Here is an 18105-nt window from a genome sequence, read left to right on the forward strand (position 1 = left end):
CTTTACAAAGGGATAATTAACTGTGAGTCTCCTATTACATTTGCTCAGGACTATGCACTGGGAATCCTAGATATAGCTGATTTTTAAAAATGCTCTTGGGACTGAAGAAATGGCTCAGCAATTCTGAGCATGTACTGCATTAAAGAGGTCCTGAGTTCAATTCCCACCACCCATGTCAGGTGGTATACAACAGCCTGCAGCTCCAGATCCAGAAGATCTGACATACCGGACACTTTCCCCTGGCCTCTCCAGGCAACCGCACTCACATGCACACACCCACTCAGATTCACATGCACACACCCACTCAGACTCACATGCACACACCCACTCAGACTCACATACACACACCCACGCAGACTCACACGCACACACAGAACCAGGAACAAACAGCACAGTGGAGTAAGTCTTTAATAGTGCTCCTGGTCCTAGTAGTTGCTGAGTAGGAATGGGGCCATTTTCCAAGGCTACTGCTATTAGGGAGAAGCCATCTTTTCCTTTTCTTCTCATACCCCAGCTGGCCTGCAATTTACTATAGAGATTAGGCTGGACTCAAACTCAGAGATCCTCCTGCTTCTGTGTCAATGGAGACCATCATTGGAACAGTTTTAGTGTAGTCTTCCTATGACAGTCTGTACACATATGATCAACATGCATGGACACAGTTATTTTTACCACATTACAGAGAGTAGCAGTACAAGCTGAATGACATTCAACAGAGCAACAACGCATATACTGTGTTTTCAGAGAACTCTGCAAGCCCCTGTAAGCTGCCTTAATGCTATTTGGGTATTTATAGGCTTTTAAAGTCAGTTTTAATATTGTCTTAGGTATTGCACCTTCAGAAAAAAGGGTCACATGGAAGAAAATTTTCCAGTATAGCAATCCCTTCTGCTACCTTTCAAAATCACAAGAAGATGAGACCCTGGACCTCTTCTTCAGACCTCAAAGTGTACACAGCCCACCTTCCATTTTATGCCTATATATGTTCCTCAAATATCCTTGGCAGAAAGTAGAAATAACTATAACTTCCAACAACAAAAATGGGTAGCTATCCTATAGTCAGGAACCTAGTCCCCCATCCTCCTCTCTCAATGAGAACTATTTACAATTTGTATGTTTACAGGTCTATGTGTGAGTATATACACATGACTACAAGTGTTTACCAAGTCCAAAAGAGGGTGTTGGATCCCTTGGAGCTGGAGTTACAGGTGGTTGTGAGCCGCTATGTGGATGTTGGAAACAGAACTCAGCTCCTCTGCAAGAGCTAGATGTGCTCTTAACCACTAAACCAACTCTCTAGCTCTTAAAGTTTGTTTTTAAACCTGTTTTGTTTTTACTGATTTCTCATTGCTCAAAATTAAAACAAATTGAAATGAACAATTTATACATAATTTGAACTTCCAAAGACAATGTCATTTTGATTGCAGCCTTCGAAATGTAACCTTATATGCAGACACATATGAATATTTTCACATCTACAACTACAAATTCATGCTTAAAATATAAATTTAAAACATAGATCATACTCTATGCTTACTAAACTTATTTAATATTTCATATAGATTGTGCTATTAAATATTATGAAAACATGGCATTTGATAATTTATAAATGTTTAAATTAATCACTTTTTTATTCATTCCATTTTTTAAATATTTCAAAGGCACAGAACAAAAACAACATAGAAAAGAAAAACAACTGGTGAATATACCACTAAAACTCAGTGCGTTACATAGCTACCTTATCCTAAGGTCTTCCTTGGCTCCACATTAACTATCTGAATGAGTTCTTGATGGTACTTAGTACCAGCCCAGGTGCCAGGAGCATTATTAAACCTTTACATATGATAATGCTGTAGGCGTTGGAGCTCAATTCCCTTGGAGAACCTCAAATGAGAAGGGCTCATATATATTCAATGTATTAGCTACTATTTTTACTGAAAAGTAACAGAAATGAAGAGGCATTGTTGTTTACTTAAATGGGAAAAGATGGAAGACTTCAGAAATGATTTTGTTGGGATTCTGACTTAGTGTCTCTGCTGTTCTGTGTAGTGTCTGTCTTTTCTCTGGCTATTGGCTCAAACTGAGATTGCTAAGTTTTAAGTTAATATGAGTTACATTGAATCTGAGTATGAGTTACATTGAATCAGTCCAGTGGGTCATCTTCCACATTAACTTTACTTCAAACTGCTACCTCTTCAAAGTAGGAAAAAGTGGAGCAAAGGGGAGCCAGTGAGCGAGCAGGAAGAAGTGCACTGGAGAAGAGGCTGTAAGGAGGGCCAGTGCTCACTAAGATGAGTCAATGACACCACCGCTCTTAGAGAAAGTAATCCCCAACTCCAGCAGCACTGGGGGGAGCCGCTGTTCATCCACAGGAGACTAACTTGGTAACAGTCACTGTCAGATGTCTTCAGCAATCCTTTGGAGTGTGTGTCTAATCTTCATATCCTATCATATTTACAATCTTGATTAAATAAGAAGTAAACTCCCTAAGTAGGAAGATATGAGCTGATATAAAATTCAAAACAAATAAGATGATTAACCCAAGATAAGCTCTTACAGTGTGAGGAAGGAGGTGAGGAATACAAAAAGATCTTAGGTTTGAAAGGTTGGAGAATGGGCATGAACAGTCATTTTCATCTACCCTCCCCTATGGGGACACCTGCAAGGGAGAAACTCTTCTGGCCAGGCAAGAATCAGTCAGTCAGTTTAAAACAATTGAGTCCAAAGATATTTCATCCAAAGTTGGGCACTAGGGTTTAGCTAAAAATAAATTTTCTAGAGAAGTTGATTTTTCTGAAGGAAAGACAGCATTGATGAAAAATAGGGCATCTGAAAAATCTTTACAATAAAAAAGATGGAGGGATGGAGACATGGCTCAGTGGTTAAGAGCACTTGTTCTTGCAGAGGACTGTGGTTTGGTTCTCAATACCCACAAGGTGGCTCACAATGATCTGTAACTCCAGTTCCAGGGGAATTTGACACCTTCTCTGATCTCTGCAGGCACCATGCAAACACATGGGCTACATACATACATAGAGGCAAAACATTCATAAAAACAAAGGGTGAAGATAAACCTCAGTGATAGATAGTGTGCTTGCCTAGCACATGTGAGGTCCTAGGTTCAATCCTCAGTCCCACAAAACCAAACAATAACCAAACCAAACGCACGTCCCTGGAACTTGTGCTTACCAGACAAAAAGAAATTCCAAGAAAAACAAAACAAAACACTATATTCAGTTAAATCTAATGTCTATAGTGGATCAGTGGATAACATTTAAATTTAAATATGACTTAGAAAATGAGTAACAACTGTTAATGCAAGCAGGGTAAACTCAGGGGAGAAAAGAGTGATTAAGCATTTTTATCTCAAAACACTTTTCACATATCAACAGTGCCCAGCATTACAGACACCTGTCAAAGAGCTCTACTGGGCAGGTGGATCCAATAGTCCACTTAGAGGAGAAACCACTGATGCTTTAAAAGTGGAAACAGCCGGGCAGCAGTGGCGCTCACCTTTAATCCCAACACTCGGGAGGCAGAGCCAGGCGGATCTTTGTGAGTTTGAGGCCAGCCTACTCTACAGAGCAACATCCAGGACAGGCACCAAAACTACATGAAGAAACCCTGTCTTGAAAAACCATAAATGAATGAATGAGTGGGTGGATGGGTGAATAAATAAAGGTGGAAACAAAGAGTCAGTCAGAAAGATCCTAAGTGCTATTTATGACAGATGTATAAATAACCTATAAATTCTTGATTTTTAATGTTCTACAAACAGGCTTTCATTTAAGTATTACTTTAAAGCACTTTTAGCAAAGAACCTCTTTCAGTATAAAAGCAGAACATATATTCACAATGTAAAATATATTAAAGAACTACATATTCTAAGAATTACATATAAATTTAATATCACTGCTGAAATAGTTCATTCGATTATCTAATGTTTATGTTTTTTCCAAGTATTTTTACGGCTTCCTACTTTCAAGTAGTGTCATATGTTTGTTTCTGATAAGCAAGTGGAAAATGTCAGCTACACTAATAAATTTCCCAGAGACTTGCATTCTTGAGGTTTTCTTTTGGTCTAGCTGATAACAACAGATTTCCAGTTCATTGGTTTACTAAGTAAAACTAATTGGTAAAGAAAGAAGCTTGGTGTATCAGTAATCCACGCATTCACCAAGGATACCTTCCACACACACTTTTCGTCAGATCATAAATGAAGTTCAAAAGGGTATAAAGTAGTATTTGTTAACAGGCACAGATACACATTTCATTAGTTTTACCATGAGAACATCTACATCAGGATTTGAGTTAAGCCTTAAGCCAAAGAATCTGTGTATGAAGCTTTTAACAAAAGGGTCAACAATCACTTTGTTAATAATATGAGTGCTTAAGTGTTTAGGAGCAAAGAATAACAAAACTTACTCTGAAATGCATCAAAAAATAAGGAGGCTAGAATGATAGATAGATGAGTATCTGGTAAAGCAACAGAGAAATTAAGTAAACAAAGCATTAACAGGATGGAGGTGGTGACTTGTGTGTGATAATTACACGATGTGTTCATTGTCTATATGTTTGTGCATTTCATAATTCTCAGAGGAAAGAAATCACTCTAATTCAGAACAATTCATTCCTTATTTCCTCACACCACTTGCTAAAAAAGTACAAATGGTTTACACTATATTTCGTTTACATTGGTGAAAAAATACCTACCCTCCAATGGTGTTGACTTTGTATTTAAAATCTACCTTTTGTGTGAAGTATGGCGGCCCATGTCTATAATCCTAGCACTTGGCAGCTGGAAGCAAGAGTGTAAGACCAGACAGGGGTAGACAGACCCTGTCACAGGGCTGGGAGTTTAATACAGCTCAGTGACACAGTACTTGGCTGGCATTCGGGGAGAAGACTTGGGATAGATCCCCCAGTACATTCTCTGTGTGTTCAAGGCCACACTAGGGAACAGCCAAGCATGGTGACACGCGCCTTTAATCCCAGTACCAACCATAGAGACCTGGAGGTCTGTACAGACAGGCAGTGACAAGGAAGTGAGGTGGCTGGGCTAAGAGCCAATGAGAGGGCAGAACAGCAAGGCAATAAAGGTTAGACAGGTTAGTTAGACAGGAAGTTGCTGGTTCCCTTGGGAAGTTACAGCAGCATGATGAGCTAAGGTTAGCTGGTGGCTCTCACTATTTCCCTGATCTCTATGGCTTTCACCCCTGTATTTGGCTCTGTGTTTCTTATTTAATAAGACTGTTTAGAAACTCGTCTACACTACAGAGTATACCACTACACCTCAGTCATACACACTTTATAAACTCATTATTCACTTATGCTGAAAATACTTTTCAGTGTTATTTTTAATGCATTTACATTTGATTAAGACCTGTCATGAGGTCACATGCACAAGTTTCCATTTGTTGCATTGTTACTCTTCTTCAAAGAAGTTTCTTACTTTAGATTTTCAGATTAGAGATGCCCAACCTGTATCAAACACCCAGAAGAAGAAGATGCAGTGTAAACCTTCAGCCAAAGTTTGAAAGTCACACTATGTGAGCAGCCACTGAACCAATCGCTGCCACCCAGGTGTGATGGATGTGTCTGGTCTAGACTCTACCAGCCTACGTACGAGGTTAGGATGTGATAATGCCAATCCCACCCACACTGCATTAATGGGAACAAGTTAAAACCATAAAATCTACTCCAAAATATTACAGAGATGAAGTATGACAGCCTACTCTAAAACTAAATTCGGGGGAGCTGGATGTGCAGCGTACTAGCTGGGTGCACGCCTAGCTCAAGCTTCAGCGGTGCTTTAAGAAAAGCAACAAACACCACACACTAAAGAAATTTTAATTCCTTAATTTATATAGTTTAGTCATCATACAGGCTAAGTATCCCTAAACTTAAAAAAAACAGGGGGCTGGAGAGATGGCTCAGAGGTTAAGAGCACCGACTGCTCTTCCAGAGGACCTGAGTTCAATTCCCAGCATCCACATGGTGGCTCACAAGCATCTGTAATGAGATCTGGTGCCCTCTTCTGGCCTGTAGTCATACATGCTGTATACATAATAAATAAATGAATTAAAAAAAAACAAAAAACAAAAAAACCTGAAACCCAAAATTCTCCAAAATTGACCTCTTTGAACACTAACATGCAGCTACAAGGGGAATTCTACTTGTAAATGCATGTAACTGGAGGACGAACACTCTGTGTACACAGATACAAAGCTCATCTAAAGTAGAAGGCAGAGCCTACAGAACCATGGTTAACAGCAATGTGGACCCCAAATCAAGATCCCTGAAGCACACTCTGCTTCTAGACTTCTCAGTTCTAAGAGGAAATAAATCTTTATTACTTAAGCCAGTTTGACTGGGTTTTCTTTTAGCTACACTGAGAAATGCACTCTTAACACTCTCCAGTCACTGTTAGCAACTGATGCTCTCCCAGTTCTGCTGCTAGTCTCACTTCGTGTCAGTTCCCTCTCTACAGAGTTAGCTCAATTTTTAACTCAAATCTCTTAGTTAACAACTTAGCTTTCAACAGTGTTTCTCTTGGTCTAGAACTTGCTCTGTAGACCAGGCTAGCCTTGAACTCACAGAGCTCCACCGGCCTCTGCCTCTTGAGTGCTGGGATTAAAAGTGTGAGCCACCCAGCCAAGCTCGGAAAATATTAAAGTTTGATAATATAAAATGAGGTACAAAAAAAATTGTTTTAGGATCTAAGAAATGTCCACACATGAATCCTGTGACTAAAAATTAAGAACTAGTCTAAAGAATGGAGAAAAACCAAAGATTTGATAAACAAAATAATTCTCTGGTCACACAAAAGCACCAGTGTCCGTGTAAATGACAATAAATGAAGGGGACAGTCTAACTCATACACAGTGGACTGCTATAGTGAACAGTACAACACACCAGGTGTCTTAGATGGGTTACTCTACTACGATGTGATGCTGATGTTCAACCCCCAATTGCTGGGTGGTGACCTCAACCACACATTCCCTTATTTTATCCCCCTAATGACAGGAAGCTCTAATCAGAGGAAGCATGAGGAAGAGACAGAATGAAGGATGTATCACAGCTTATTGGGAAAAAATTAACAAATGCTAGTTCACTAGAAGTGAGAAAACAAGTACATTCAGTTGTGTATAATGTCAGGCACAGAGTGGATGTTTTATTCAGAAGTATCGTCACCTGTACCTGTTGCACACCAACACATCATTCAAAATTGAAAATTAAATGTGGTGCATCAAGCCATGTTGAAAAGAATGTTTTAAGGTGACAAGAGTTTGCACATCACAGTGCAGCAAAACAAAGAGACAGCATTAAGTTGCTTTGACAAGTGGCTGGAAAAGGGTGAGCTTAGTAGTTTTAGGCAAAACTAAAACTACTGGGGGGTAAGAGAAAGAAAAAACAGGCGCTTCAAGCTTGTTCAACTCTAGAAATGTAGCCAGACCGATTTTTAAGATAAATTTCAATGGGTATGCCTAAAAGGCCATTCTTGTTTGTTTCTTTATCTGTTTCAATGTTGGTTAGAACTTACCCTATCTTGCCACAGGAAGGGCACTTCCTTAGACAGGAAGATAGCTGATTTTAAAAAGCCATGTTTCAATCTAAAGGTTTTAAAATATTCTACACAATCAGATCACCAAGTTTTTGTTTTTTGGGATTTTGATCCATTAGCTCCAATAGCCTAGGTAGCAGAAAGCTCAAAGACCAGGAGGCAAATAGCAAGGCACTAGTCTCTCACTTACATCTACCTGAATTACCTTAGTTTTCCCATTTTCAAACCAACAAAAGAGCGGATACATAAATGTGTGTCTGTCCTTCAGCTACATGCAATGAACATTCTGTCTCAGCTGTTCTCCGTCTTTCTCTACCTATGTATTTATGCACACAGGATTTGTGACCCACTGGACATGAAAGACCCCCGGCTGAGATCTTTCTCCGGGAGAGACCCCAAACCCAAGGAACACACCGAAACCACAGATCAGATGCAAAAGCAAGAGGGTTTATTTAGACCAGGTACCTGGGGCGAAGTCTCTTGGAGGACTTGCGCCCTTTCCTAGGGCAAGGGGGACTTTTTATGGGATCCCAGGGGCAGAGGCGCGGTTACAGAAGCGAGAAGCATAGTTACAGGGTCCCTATTGGTTGTTTCAAAGAAGGCCAGGGTGAACTTGGGGTCATATGTGTGTGGCTGATTTGGCCTTGTCCAGGCCAGCTGCTTATTCCTCAAGGCCAGGGGCCCGCCATAAAATATCAACTGTCTTACTCCCAAGGCTGCTGACCACAGTTATCTCTCTCAAGGCTGGCCATAGCTATCTCTGTCAAGGCCGGGTAGCTGGCTATGGCTGTGAACTCCTGTTTTTCTGATTCCTGCAGAATGGCGTTTCTAAGGCCAAGTTATTGGGGGGGCATAACATCGGCCCAACGCCCCATATCCTCATAATGGAGCGGGGGTCTTTCATTCCCCCATTTTCTTTTGTACCAAATGAAATCTTTCATTTTAGGATGGAGAATAAGGGGTTAGCTCTATCTCTGACTGTCTGAGCCTCTGATATTGTTTGGTTAGGATCAAAGCCTGGGCAACAGAAACCTTATCCTTGATGAATTGCACCAATCTGTTGAGGATGTATGACCCAAACAATAAAATGAGCAGGAGGACGATTAGGGGGCCCATAATGGTGGAGACAAGGGTCATAAACCACGGTGACCTTTGGAACTATCTTTTAAATCATTTTTGTTGAGCATGGCTACTTGGAGCTGTCTGAATTGGCCGGTCTCTATAAGGGCTGCAGTCCCTGTATCTACCCCAGCAGCTATTCCGCCCATGGTAATTTTTTTCAGTAACAGGGCCAGCGTCAGGGAAACAGGCTCTCTGGTGATGCCCCTCCCAATGTCAGGAGGACTATTAGGGGGATCAAGGGGACCCCCGGGTGAGTTTTATCTTTAGTGGGTTTGGAGAGCGTTGAACTAGATGTCTCGGTGCCCTCAGCTTCGTCGGGTTCCTTGGCAGTCTTTACATGCGACGCGTGGACCCAAGCCGCTATCCCGTCAACCTCGGCTCTAGGTTCCTGGATTGATGGCGTCGGACCTAGACAGAGTCCCCAATCTTGAATGGGTGAGGCACCACCGGGCGGTTCAGTTGCTCCCGGCAGGCAGGGGTTTTTGCACCGTCTTTTGCATCAGTTGGAGGGCTAGTGGCAAAAGAGGAGATATCAGAGTAAAGGAAATTTACAATTGGTGGGGGAGCCCCATACATGATCTCGAACGGGGTTAGGCCATGAGGCCCAGGAGTGTTCCGGGCTCGGTAAAGGGCTAGGGGGAGTAGGAGCACCCAATCTCTAGTGCCAGTTGCAAGCGTTAATTTGGTTAAAGTCTCCTTAATGGTTTTATTTGTACGTTCTACCTGTCCTGAGCTCTGGGGGCTGTATGCACAATGAAGTTTCCAATCGATCCCCCGTAGCCTGGCCACCTCCTGACTTACCTGGGAGACGAAGGCGGGCCCATTGTCTGACCCCAATATCTGGGGTATTCCATACCTGGGAAAGATGTCATCTAGGAGTTTTTTTTTTTTTTTTGGTTACCACGTTAGCGGTCTTTTTCTTGGTAGGCAAGGCCTCTGTCCATCTATGATGTAAGCTTGTCGCTCGGGGCTCCATTCCGCCCCCATTTTCTTTTGTTAGTTCCTGGTCCTCCGGGCTTTCGCCATCTGGAGGGCCTGGGTCAGCGCGATCAGCTCTGCCTTTTGGGCCGATGTTCCAGGTAGCAGTGGTGAGGTCCAAACTATCTCCGATTCGGTGGTGACGGCTGCTCCGGCCCTCCGTTCTCCTTCTTGGAGGAAGCTGCTCCCATCCGTGAGCCAGGCAGCAGGGTTGCGGGGTTGAGGGAGACAACTGGTCTGAACATCACTCGGTCTGGGGGCTGCTGGACCAGAGCTTTCACCGCATGGGAGGATAACACAGTTAATGGCTGTCCCAAAGTCAGTTTCCCTGCATCCTTGAGCAAAACAGCAATAGTGGCTACCCCGCGCAGACAGGGGGCGGGCCATCCTGCAGCTACCGGGCTTTTATGGCCCCAGTCTCTGTACCAGCATTCCTTTTGCAAAGCCTGAGTTCTCGTCCACGAACAGTTTAAAGGGCTAGGACTTGTAGGGGGGTCCCTTTGGGTCCTGTCCAGATGTCAGCTGAACCTTTTTCTCGGTGGTCCTTTGATACCTCCTGTTACCTGTGGCCCCCTGGACCAAAGCTGTGCGGTCACTGAGAGAGCTTCCGGTATGGGTCAGGACTGAATGTTGAGCCCCGGTGTCCACTAGGAAGGTCACTGGCTGCCCCCCCATCTTGAGAGTTAGTCTGGGCTGGGGGGGGGCGCTCCTGGCCGTGACCTTCCCAATCTTCCAGATTGAGGACCCTTGGCTTAGGTCTCCGAGACCCTTGAGGCTTTTTTTTTTTTGATCAGTCACGAGCCCAATGTCCTCTCTGTTTACAGTAAGCACTTTGTCTTTGTCAAGCAGTGTCCTTTTTTGATCTCCCGTCCTAACTTCCTAACTCCCTCTCTGACCTGTCCCTGAGACATTACAGTGGCCAGGACTTTTTTGTTTGTTTTTCCTCTCCCTCCGTGTCTCTCTAAGTTCTTTTTTTAAAAACGCGCTGCCGGCGTCTCTTTCTGGTAACCTGAGCCCAATCGGTAGGGGGTTAGAGCCCCTGGAGACCCGCTAAGAGCAACTGGCCAGAGATGTAGGTGTTCCCTACCTTCGCTGCTTTGTCCCGCCTTCCTCGTAGGCGACCGGCAATTGGGGAGGAAGCAGGAACTCATCCTCCGCTGTTTGGGGGCCGCTGCAGGAGCCGCCGGTCCCTCCAGCGCTGTCGGGGGGGTTGTAACACTCGGGGCGGGGTGACTCGGCGTCCATGGGTGACGCCGCCCCCTAGTCACCTTCCCCATATTGGGCCGGAGCCGGTCGTGGCACATCGCTGCGGGTCGCCGGCCAGGGGGCGGTCCCTCGCCGACCCCATCCCCGGCCCCGCCTGCGTGCCCCTGCCACATCCCGTGTCCGCCTGCGCCGCCGCTGCCGACTGTGCCGCTCGGCCGCCCATCGCACTATCCACCGCCCCTCCGAGCGAGAGGCTGTGGGGCGCTGCCGCCGCAGGCTCTCCGCCGCCCGGGTCTCGGCCGGCCGCGCCTGGGGCTGCCGCGCGCCGCCGGAGGGCAGGTCCGAGCCCGAGTAGGCGCGGGTGCGGCCGTTGGCGGCGGGGCCACTCTGCTTGGCGCCCATGTCCGCGCCGCCCCAGGCCCCCGCGACCGCGCCGCGGCCGCGCGGACGGGAGGAGGCGCGGGGAAACCCCGGCGCCCTCCGCCGCCGCCATCACCGCTGACGGCCTGCGGGGACTGGGCAGGGGGCGTCCCGGCGCCCTAGCTTCCCGGCGGCCCCGCCTGCGCGTTCTCTTCTCCCGCACCCGCTTGCAAGCCTGCCCGCGCGCCCGCCTGCGCCGGAGCAGCGGCCCGCGGGGAGAGGAAAAGACTCGCTGGTGTGGGGTTAGGGAGGAACAGGGAGTGGGAGGGATCCGCCGATCTGGCTTCCTCGGCCCCGGGATTCGGCGAGCGCTGCTGCCGCCGGGGGGCTGAGGGGAAGAGAAACGGCTTAACCTATGGGGGAGGTTCTGTTGTCAGGAGTCTCCACATGGCAATGTATGGGACCTGGTCCGGGTGGCCATGGGGACTGGAAGCAAAAACTTTTTTTTTTTTCCACCTGTGAAATAAGACTGAGGTTAAAGGTTTCCTGACGAGGCCATCCTACATCCATTTTAACCCAATCGGCCTCGCAAAGAGTGATCTATTTTTTTTTTTTTTCTTGATTACGACTCCTTTGTTGTTGGCTCGTGTCTTTCTTTACGTCTGACCAGTGTTTAAGCATGAGGCTCAAGGGGGTGATGACAGTCTGTCCTATGGCTGTTTTTAAGAGGAGAACGGTTAAACAGAAAACAAAAAAAAACGACAGACCAATATAAATAAGACTAAAACTCGCTGCGCGGCTTCGGTTCCAAACCGAAAGCAAAACCAGAAAAACCGTGCCCCCAGAGGGGTCTTCAGACCGTGCCACAGAGGGCACTTCAGATGAACCGTGGAACGTCTTCCAGGTTCCCAGATTCCCCTAGGACGTCTCCCAGGGTTCAGTGGCGAAGTCCAGACCCGTCGGTCCCCCCTTTCAGATCCACTGACACAGACAGATTATCAGACGCAGGCGCGGAGACAAACAAACAACATTTAACACTCAGACAAACAGACAACCCTCAGACTGGACAGGGATGACATAAATCAAGGCCGGCCGGCTTACCTCCTGATGGTGGGTCGGTGGTCCCAGGGAGGGGTCTCACTCCCCGTACGGGCCACCAAATGAAAGACCCCCGGCTGAGATCTTTCTCCGGGAGAGACCCCAAACCCAAGGAACACACCGAAACCACAGATCAGATGCAAAAGCAAGAGGGTTTATTTAGACCAGGTACCTGGGGCGAAGTCTCTTGGAGGACTTGCGCCCTTTCCTAGGGCAAGGGGGACTTTTTATGGGATCCCAGGGGCAGAGGCGCGGTTACAGAAGCGAGAAGCATAGTTACAGGGTCCCTATTGGTTGTTTCAAAGAAGGCCAGGGTGAACTTGGGGTCATATGTGTGTGGCTGATTTGGCCTTGTCCAGGCCAGCTGCTTATTCCTCAAGGCCAGGGGCCCGCCATAAAATATCAACTGTCTTACTCCCAAGGCTGCTGACCACAGTTATCTCTCTCAAGGCTGGCCATAGCTATCTCTGTCAAGGCCGGGTAGCTGGCTATGGCTGTGAACTCCTGTTTTTCTGATTCCTGCAGAATGGCGTTTCTAAGGCCAAGTTATTGGGGGGGCATAACATCGGCCCAACGCCCCATATCCTCATAATGGAGCGGGGGTCTTTCAGACATAAATAGCAGCTGTTATGACATTTACTATCACATACTTTATTATGCATTGTCTGAGGATAAGGAACTGCTCTATATAATTTGGCCTACACACATTACAAATCTCTAAATTAATAGTAACTCTGTGTATCAAACCTGTTCCTATTCAAATTTACCTGAAAGGACTAAACATGCCTCATTACTGTCTAGAATCAAACGAAAGTTTATAATTATAGCTGGTACTTTACTACTTTTTAGTCTTTTTTTAAATCTACAACAGTCCTTCTGCATTTTTAATTCTTAATTGCTAACTTTCAAAAGAGTTTAAATGCAAACCTGTGCATTATTTAGTTAAAATAGCACTCTGAATTCTAATAAAACTCCAAATAAAATACTGTTTTGAAATCATCTTTCAAAACAAAGAGAAACCATAGTAAACCAAATATAATGCCTATTACATGGCAGGTACTCAAAAAAAAAAAAAAAAAAAGATTGGTATCCAGGCATGGAGGCAAACAGATGTAATCTCAACATTCAGAAGACTAGGGTAACTGGCAGTCGGAATTCAATGAGATGAAATTCTAATTTATGTACCTGAGGGCTTTTTGTTTTATTTATTTTTTGTTTGTTTTTGAGACAGAGTCTTACTATATAGCCCTAGCTGTTCTAGAAGTTGCTATGTAGAGTATACTGGCCTCAAACTCAAAGACATCTGCCTGCCTCTGCTTTCTGAGTGCTGGGATTAGAGGTGTGGTCACCATGCTGGACAACAGCTAATTTTAAAAAACAAGATAATTCAAATACTGATAAGGGCCTATACAATAAATATAGAGCCCTGAGACAGCAATAGGTACAGGTGTTTGCTGCCAAGCTGCAGACTGATTTCAACCCCAGGAACCCATAGGGGGTAGACAAGAAAACAGACTCCTTGCAAGTTGTCCTCTGACCTACACATGTAAGGTAGCACATTTGAGCACACACTTAACACACAGTTAGAACATAATGATGAGATAAAAAAATAACTGGGGGAGGGAACAGGCTACTTTACAAAGATGATAGGGGAAATCTATGAGTCAATGGGAGACCCTAGGCTGAAATGTCAATGATGAAAAGGAATCAGCCATGGAAAAAAAATCAAGCAGCAAAGAATTGAAACTGTAAGAAGTAGCAAATAAATAGCCTTCATATAAAAATGAAAACAGCTAGGCATAGTGGTGCATGCCTTTAATCCCAGAACTCTGGAGAGGTAAAGGCAGATGGATCTCTGTGAGTCTGGGGCTAGCCTGGTCTACATAGTGAGTTCCAGGACAGCCAAAGCTATACAGTGAGCTCCTGTCTCAATAAATAAATAAATACAAAGAAGAGAGAAGGCAGGCATTCCTGGACTAAGCTGTGAAGGTAAATGTGGTAAACACATACCAGAGAATTAGGCAGAAGCCACACAACCCCAGGACTTTAGATAAGAGAGGGAGTGTGGCAGTTTTGCTTTTAACAGTTTCCTTTGCTGCTTTTCCTTTCACTTGGAGGTTATAATTCTTGTTTTCTTTCTAGCAGTGATTATCTTAAAGTAACAAATATATGAATATTTAAAAGTTACAGCATCAGATAACTCATACACAGTAAAAAGAGACATTTTAGTCTCTATTTTTTTTATATCATCAAGCCTTCTGTTTTCCTAAGAGGCAATATTGCAACATTTTTAATGGAGTTCACTATAAACACTTCAAATTAATTTTAGGGCAAACACACCATCTTTTTTAAATGAATGGTCATATGCAAATTTATTTAAACATGTACATTCATATACACATAATACATACAATTTTTAAAAAAGTATGCTTGTGTTTGCATACGCAACATGTGTGCTATCACCCACAAAAGCCAGAAGAGGGTGCTGGACCTCCTGGAGCTTTAGTCACAGGTACTGAAAGCTGCCTAATGTAATGAAGGTGCTGAGACTCAAACTCCAGTTCTTGGAAGAGGCAAGAAGTGCTTTTGCTGCTGAGCCGTTTCTCCAGCCAAGTGTGCCAACTTTTAAATGATCACGTAAGTATGCACATATTTAACATTTGTGCTCATGAAACATTTGTAATACACTTTTAACACATTAAATGGTAATACACTGTCTCAATTTTGTTCTTTTCCATTTATTATGTCAGTAGTATTTATTCTTCCTAAAAGATGTGGCAGATTTCAGAGAATACTGAAATCGAACCACTCTGAGGGGTAAGATTACCAATTGTTAAAAATATGGTAACTTGATTCAATTTCTAACACTAAAACCTATATACATACAAATACACACCATAAAAACAAAATAAAAATATGGTGTTAAAAGTATCTAGGTATCATATATACCACAAAACAAAATAAAAACATTGTGTTAAAATTAATTTTGTATCTATGCATCTATCTTAAGAATTCAGAAAAAGGGCTGGAGAGATAGCTCAAAGGATAAGAGCACTGGCTGCTCTTCTAGAGGACCCAGGTTCAAGTCCCAGCACTCACATGGTGAATCACAACCATCTATAATGAGATCTGGTGCCCTCTACTGGTGTGCAGTCATACATGCAGGCAGAACACTGTATACATAATAAATAAATCTTTTTTTTTTTTTTTTTTTTTTTTTTTTTTTTTTTTTGGTTTTTTGAGACAGGGTTTCTCTGTGTAGCTTTGCGCCTTTCCTGGAGCTCACTTGGTAGCCCAGGCTGGCCTCGAACTCACAGAGATCCGCCTGGCTCTGCCTCCCGAGTGCTGGGATTAAAGGCGTGCGCCACCACCGCCCGGCAATAAATAAATCTTAAAAAAAGAATTCCCATAAAGGAAGCAAAAGGCTTGCAAGATGGCCCAGCAAGTGACAGTGTCTGCAGTGAAGGCCTGGGATTGAGCTTGGTAGGAGGAAAGAACTGTTTCTACAAAGTTGTTCCATGTTCTCCATGTGCATGTTGTGGTATGCACACACCCACATTCACACCTACCCATGCACAATAAATTAGTAAATAAAAATCTTAGAAGAACACAAAACAAACCTAAAATAGAAAGAGTAATATAGACAGTGATTAGTAATAAGTTTAAAAATGTTTGGAGACGATCATGGTGACACATGCCTGAATTCAGCACTTAGGATGAGGCAGAAGGATCCTGAGTCTAAAACCAGACTGGGCTACAAAAGATCATGTCTCAAAAGGAAAAAAAAGGGGGTTGGGAATTTAGCTCAGTGGCCCTGGGTTCGATCCTCAGCTCCAGGGGAAAAAAAGGGGGCGGGGGGGTGGAGAGATGGCTCAGCAGTTAAGGCACTGGCTGTTTTTCCAGGGGACCTGGGTTCAATTCCCAGCACCCACATGGCAGTTCACAACCGTCTGTAACTCCAGTTCCAGGGTACCTGACACCCTCATGCAGGCAAAACAGCAATGCACATTAAAAAAAAAAACAGCTTCAGGGTGCAGCCTTCAGTGGTTCACTAGCACCACACCAGCCGATGGCTCCAGATCACATGTGTATACTGGCTGCCCTAAGTCCACACCAGCCGATGGCTCCAGATCACATGTGTATACTGGCTGCCCTAAGTCCACACCAGCCGATGGCTCCAGATCACATGTGTGTATTGGCTGCCCTAAGTCCACACCAGTCAATGGTTCCAGATCACATGTGTATACTGGCTGCCCTAAGTCCACACCAGCTGATGGTTCCAGATCACATGTGTGTATTGGCTGCCCTAAGTCCACACCAGCCGATGGTTCCAGATTACATGTGTGTATTGGCTGCCCTAAGTCCACACCAGCCGATGGCTCCAGATCACGTGTGTATACTGGCTGCCCTAAGTCCACACCAGCCGATGGTTCCAGATTACATGTGTGTATTGGCTGCCCTAAGTCCTACTGGCTTTCCCCTTTCTGAGTTTTCATCAGATGTCTAACACACAATTAAATTTTTCACCTGAAACAGTTATTAATATTTTATGTATTACTTTTAGAATTTGAAATAATTACTTAATAGACTTTGACATTTTAATCCTGTTAATTACAATGAAAAACATTGCTATAAGTAGACATCACAGCCCTAAAGGAAGTAACAGAAACAATTAGTAATCTCCCCTTGTTCTTTTCATAAAGATTTCAAAATAAATCTAAGGTTATGCATAGGATGTGGGTTTTCTCTGGGAGTAGTATTACAGAAGGTCTGTGGTATTAGCAGGGTCATGACACAATGCAGGTTACTTAGTCTCAAATGCAAGTTTAGAGCTTACATTTTAAAAGTAATTTATGTTAAAGCTGAAAAACTCGAGGACAGAAGAGGTTGGAGCACACCAAGACAGGCAAGCCCTGTCTCTGATTAAAGACAAACTCCTTCACAGAATCCTTTCAAAAGCCATCTCCTTACCATTTTAAAGGTTAAATAACATTTTAATGGCTACATTATGAAACTAGGTTCAACGGTCAGAGAGGCCACAATGTTGCTTACAGCATGGTTGAATTCTTAAGTTCTAATCTGTTATTCTCAATTCGTCTATTAAGGTCAAAGGTCTCATGAACTGTAACTGCATATGAAATGACTATAAGACAGTTGACAAGTCGCGCCCTGATTAATGAACCGAGTAATACTGAAACATCAAGAATAACCACTAGACTTTAGTAAGTTATTACTGATTTATAACTCACCCCCAAGAAAAAATTAATCAGAACAGTAAATGTGGTAAGTGGTAGCCTCTCCATGACTTCAAGATGACTCATTTGAAACATCTAAAAACAAATCACACTAATCTCATGTACAACTGATGAATCTTCAAAGCAGTTTCCTGTAATTTAAAGTCATAGACAAAGTTTGAATAGTCTTTTTAGTAACCAGAAGATAATGAAAATACATTTATATATCTATAAAATATAGATATATGTCCTGAAATGTGTGTATATATATATATATATATAATAATGTTCTGAAAAGTACAGAAGGAAGAAAAGAAATCATTCATTATTTTGGCATTTTTTTTTCAGTGCTAAGTTTGACTTACAAAGAGAAACACCCGAGTATTTTAGAGTAGTATTTCTGACAATATTGGACAAATAAATATACATGTAAAAAGACCAGCCTTCATACACAGAGCTGGAAAATGTTTCTAATAAAGTGCAGTTGAACTGGTAATGAATTAATTTTGTTACAGATATTTAGAATTCTACATAATTTTGAGT

The 18105-nt window shown here is 43.5% G+C and overlaps 1 protein-coding gene across 7 annotated transcripts in view; it reads right to left on the reverse strand.

Moving 5' to 3' along the window:
• Window positions 1-18105, reverse strand: part of Evi5 (ecotropic viral integration site 5) — a 153005-nt gene that overhangs the window by 21224 nt on the left and 113676 nt on the right. The window lies entirely within an intron of this gene.

Source organism: Peromyscus maniculatus, chromosome 10 (assembly GCF_049852395.1).
Source record: "Peromyscus maniculatus bairdii isolate BWxNUB_F1_BW_parent chromosome 10, HU_Pman_BW_mat_3.1, whole genome shotgun sequence".
Taxonomy (NCBI): Eukaryota; Metazoa; Chordata; class Mammalia; order Rodentia; family Cricetidae; genus Peromyscus; species Peromyscus maniculatus.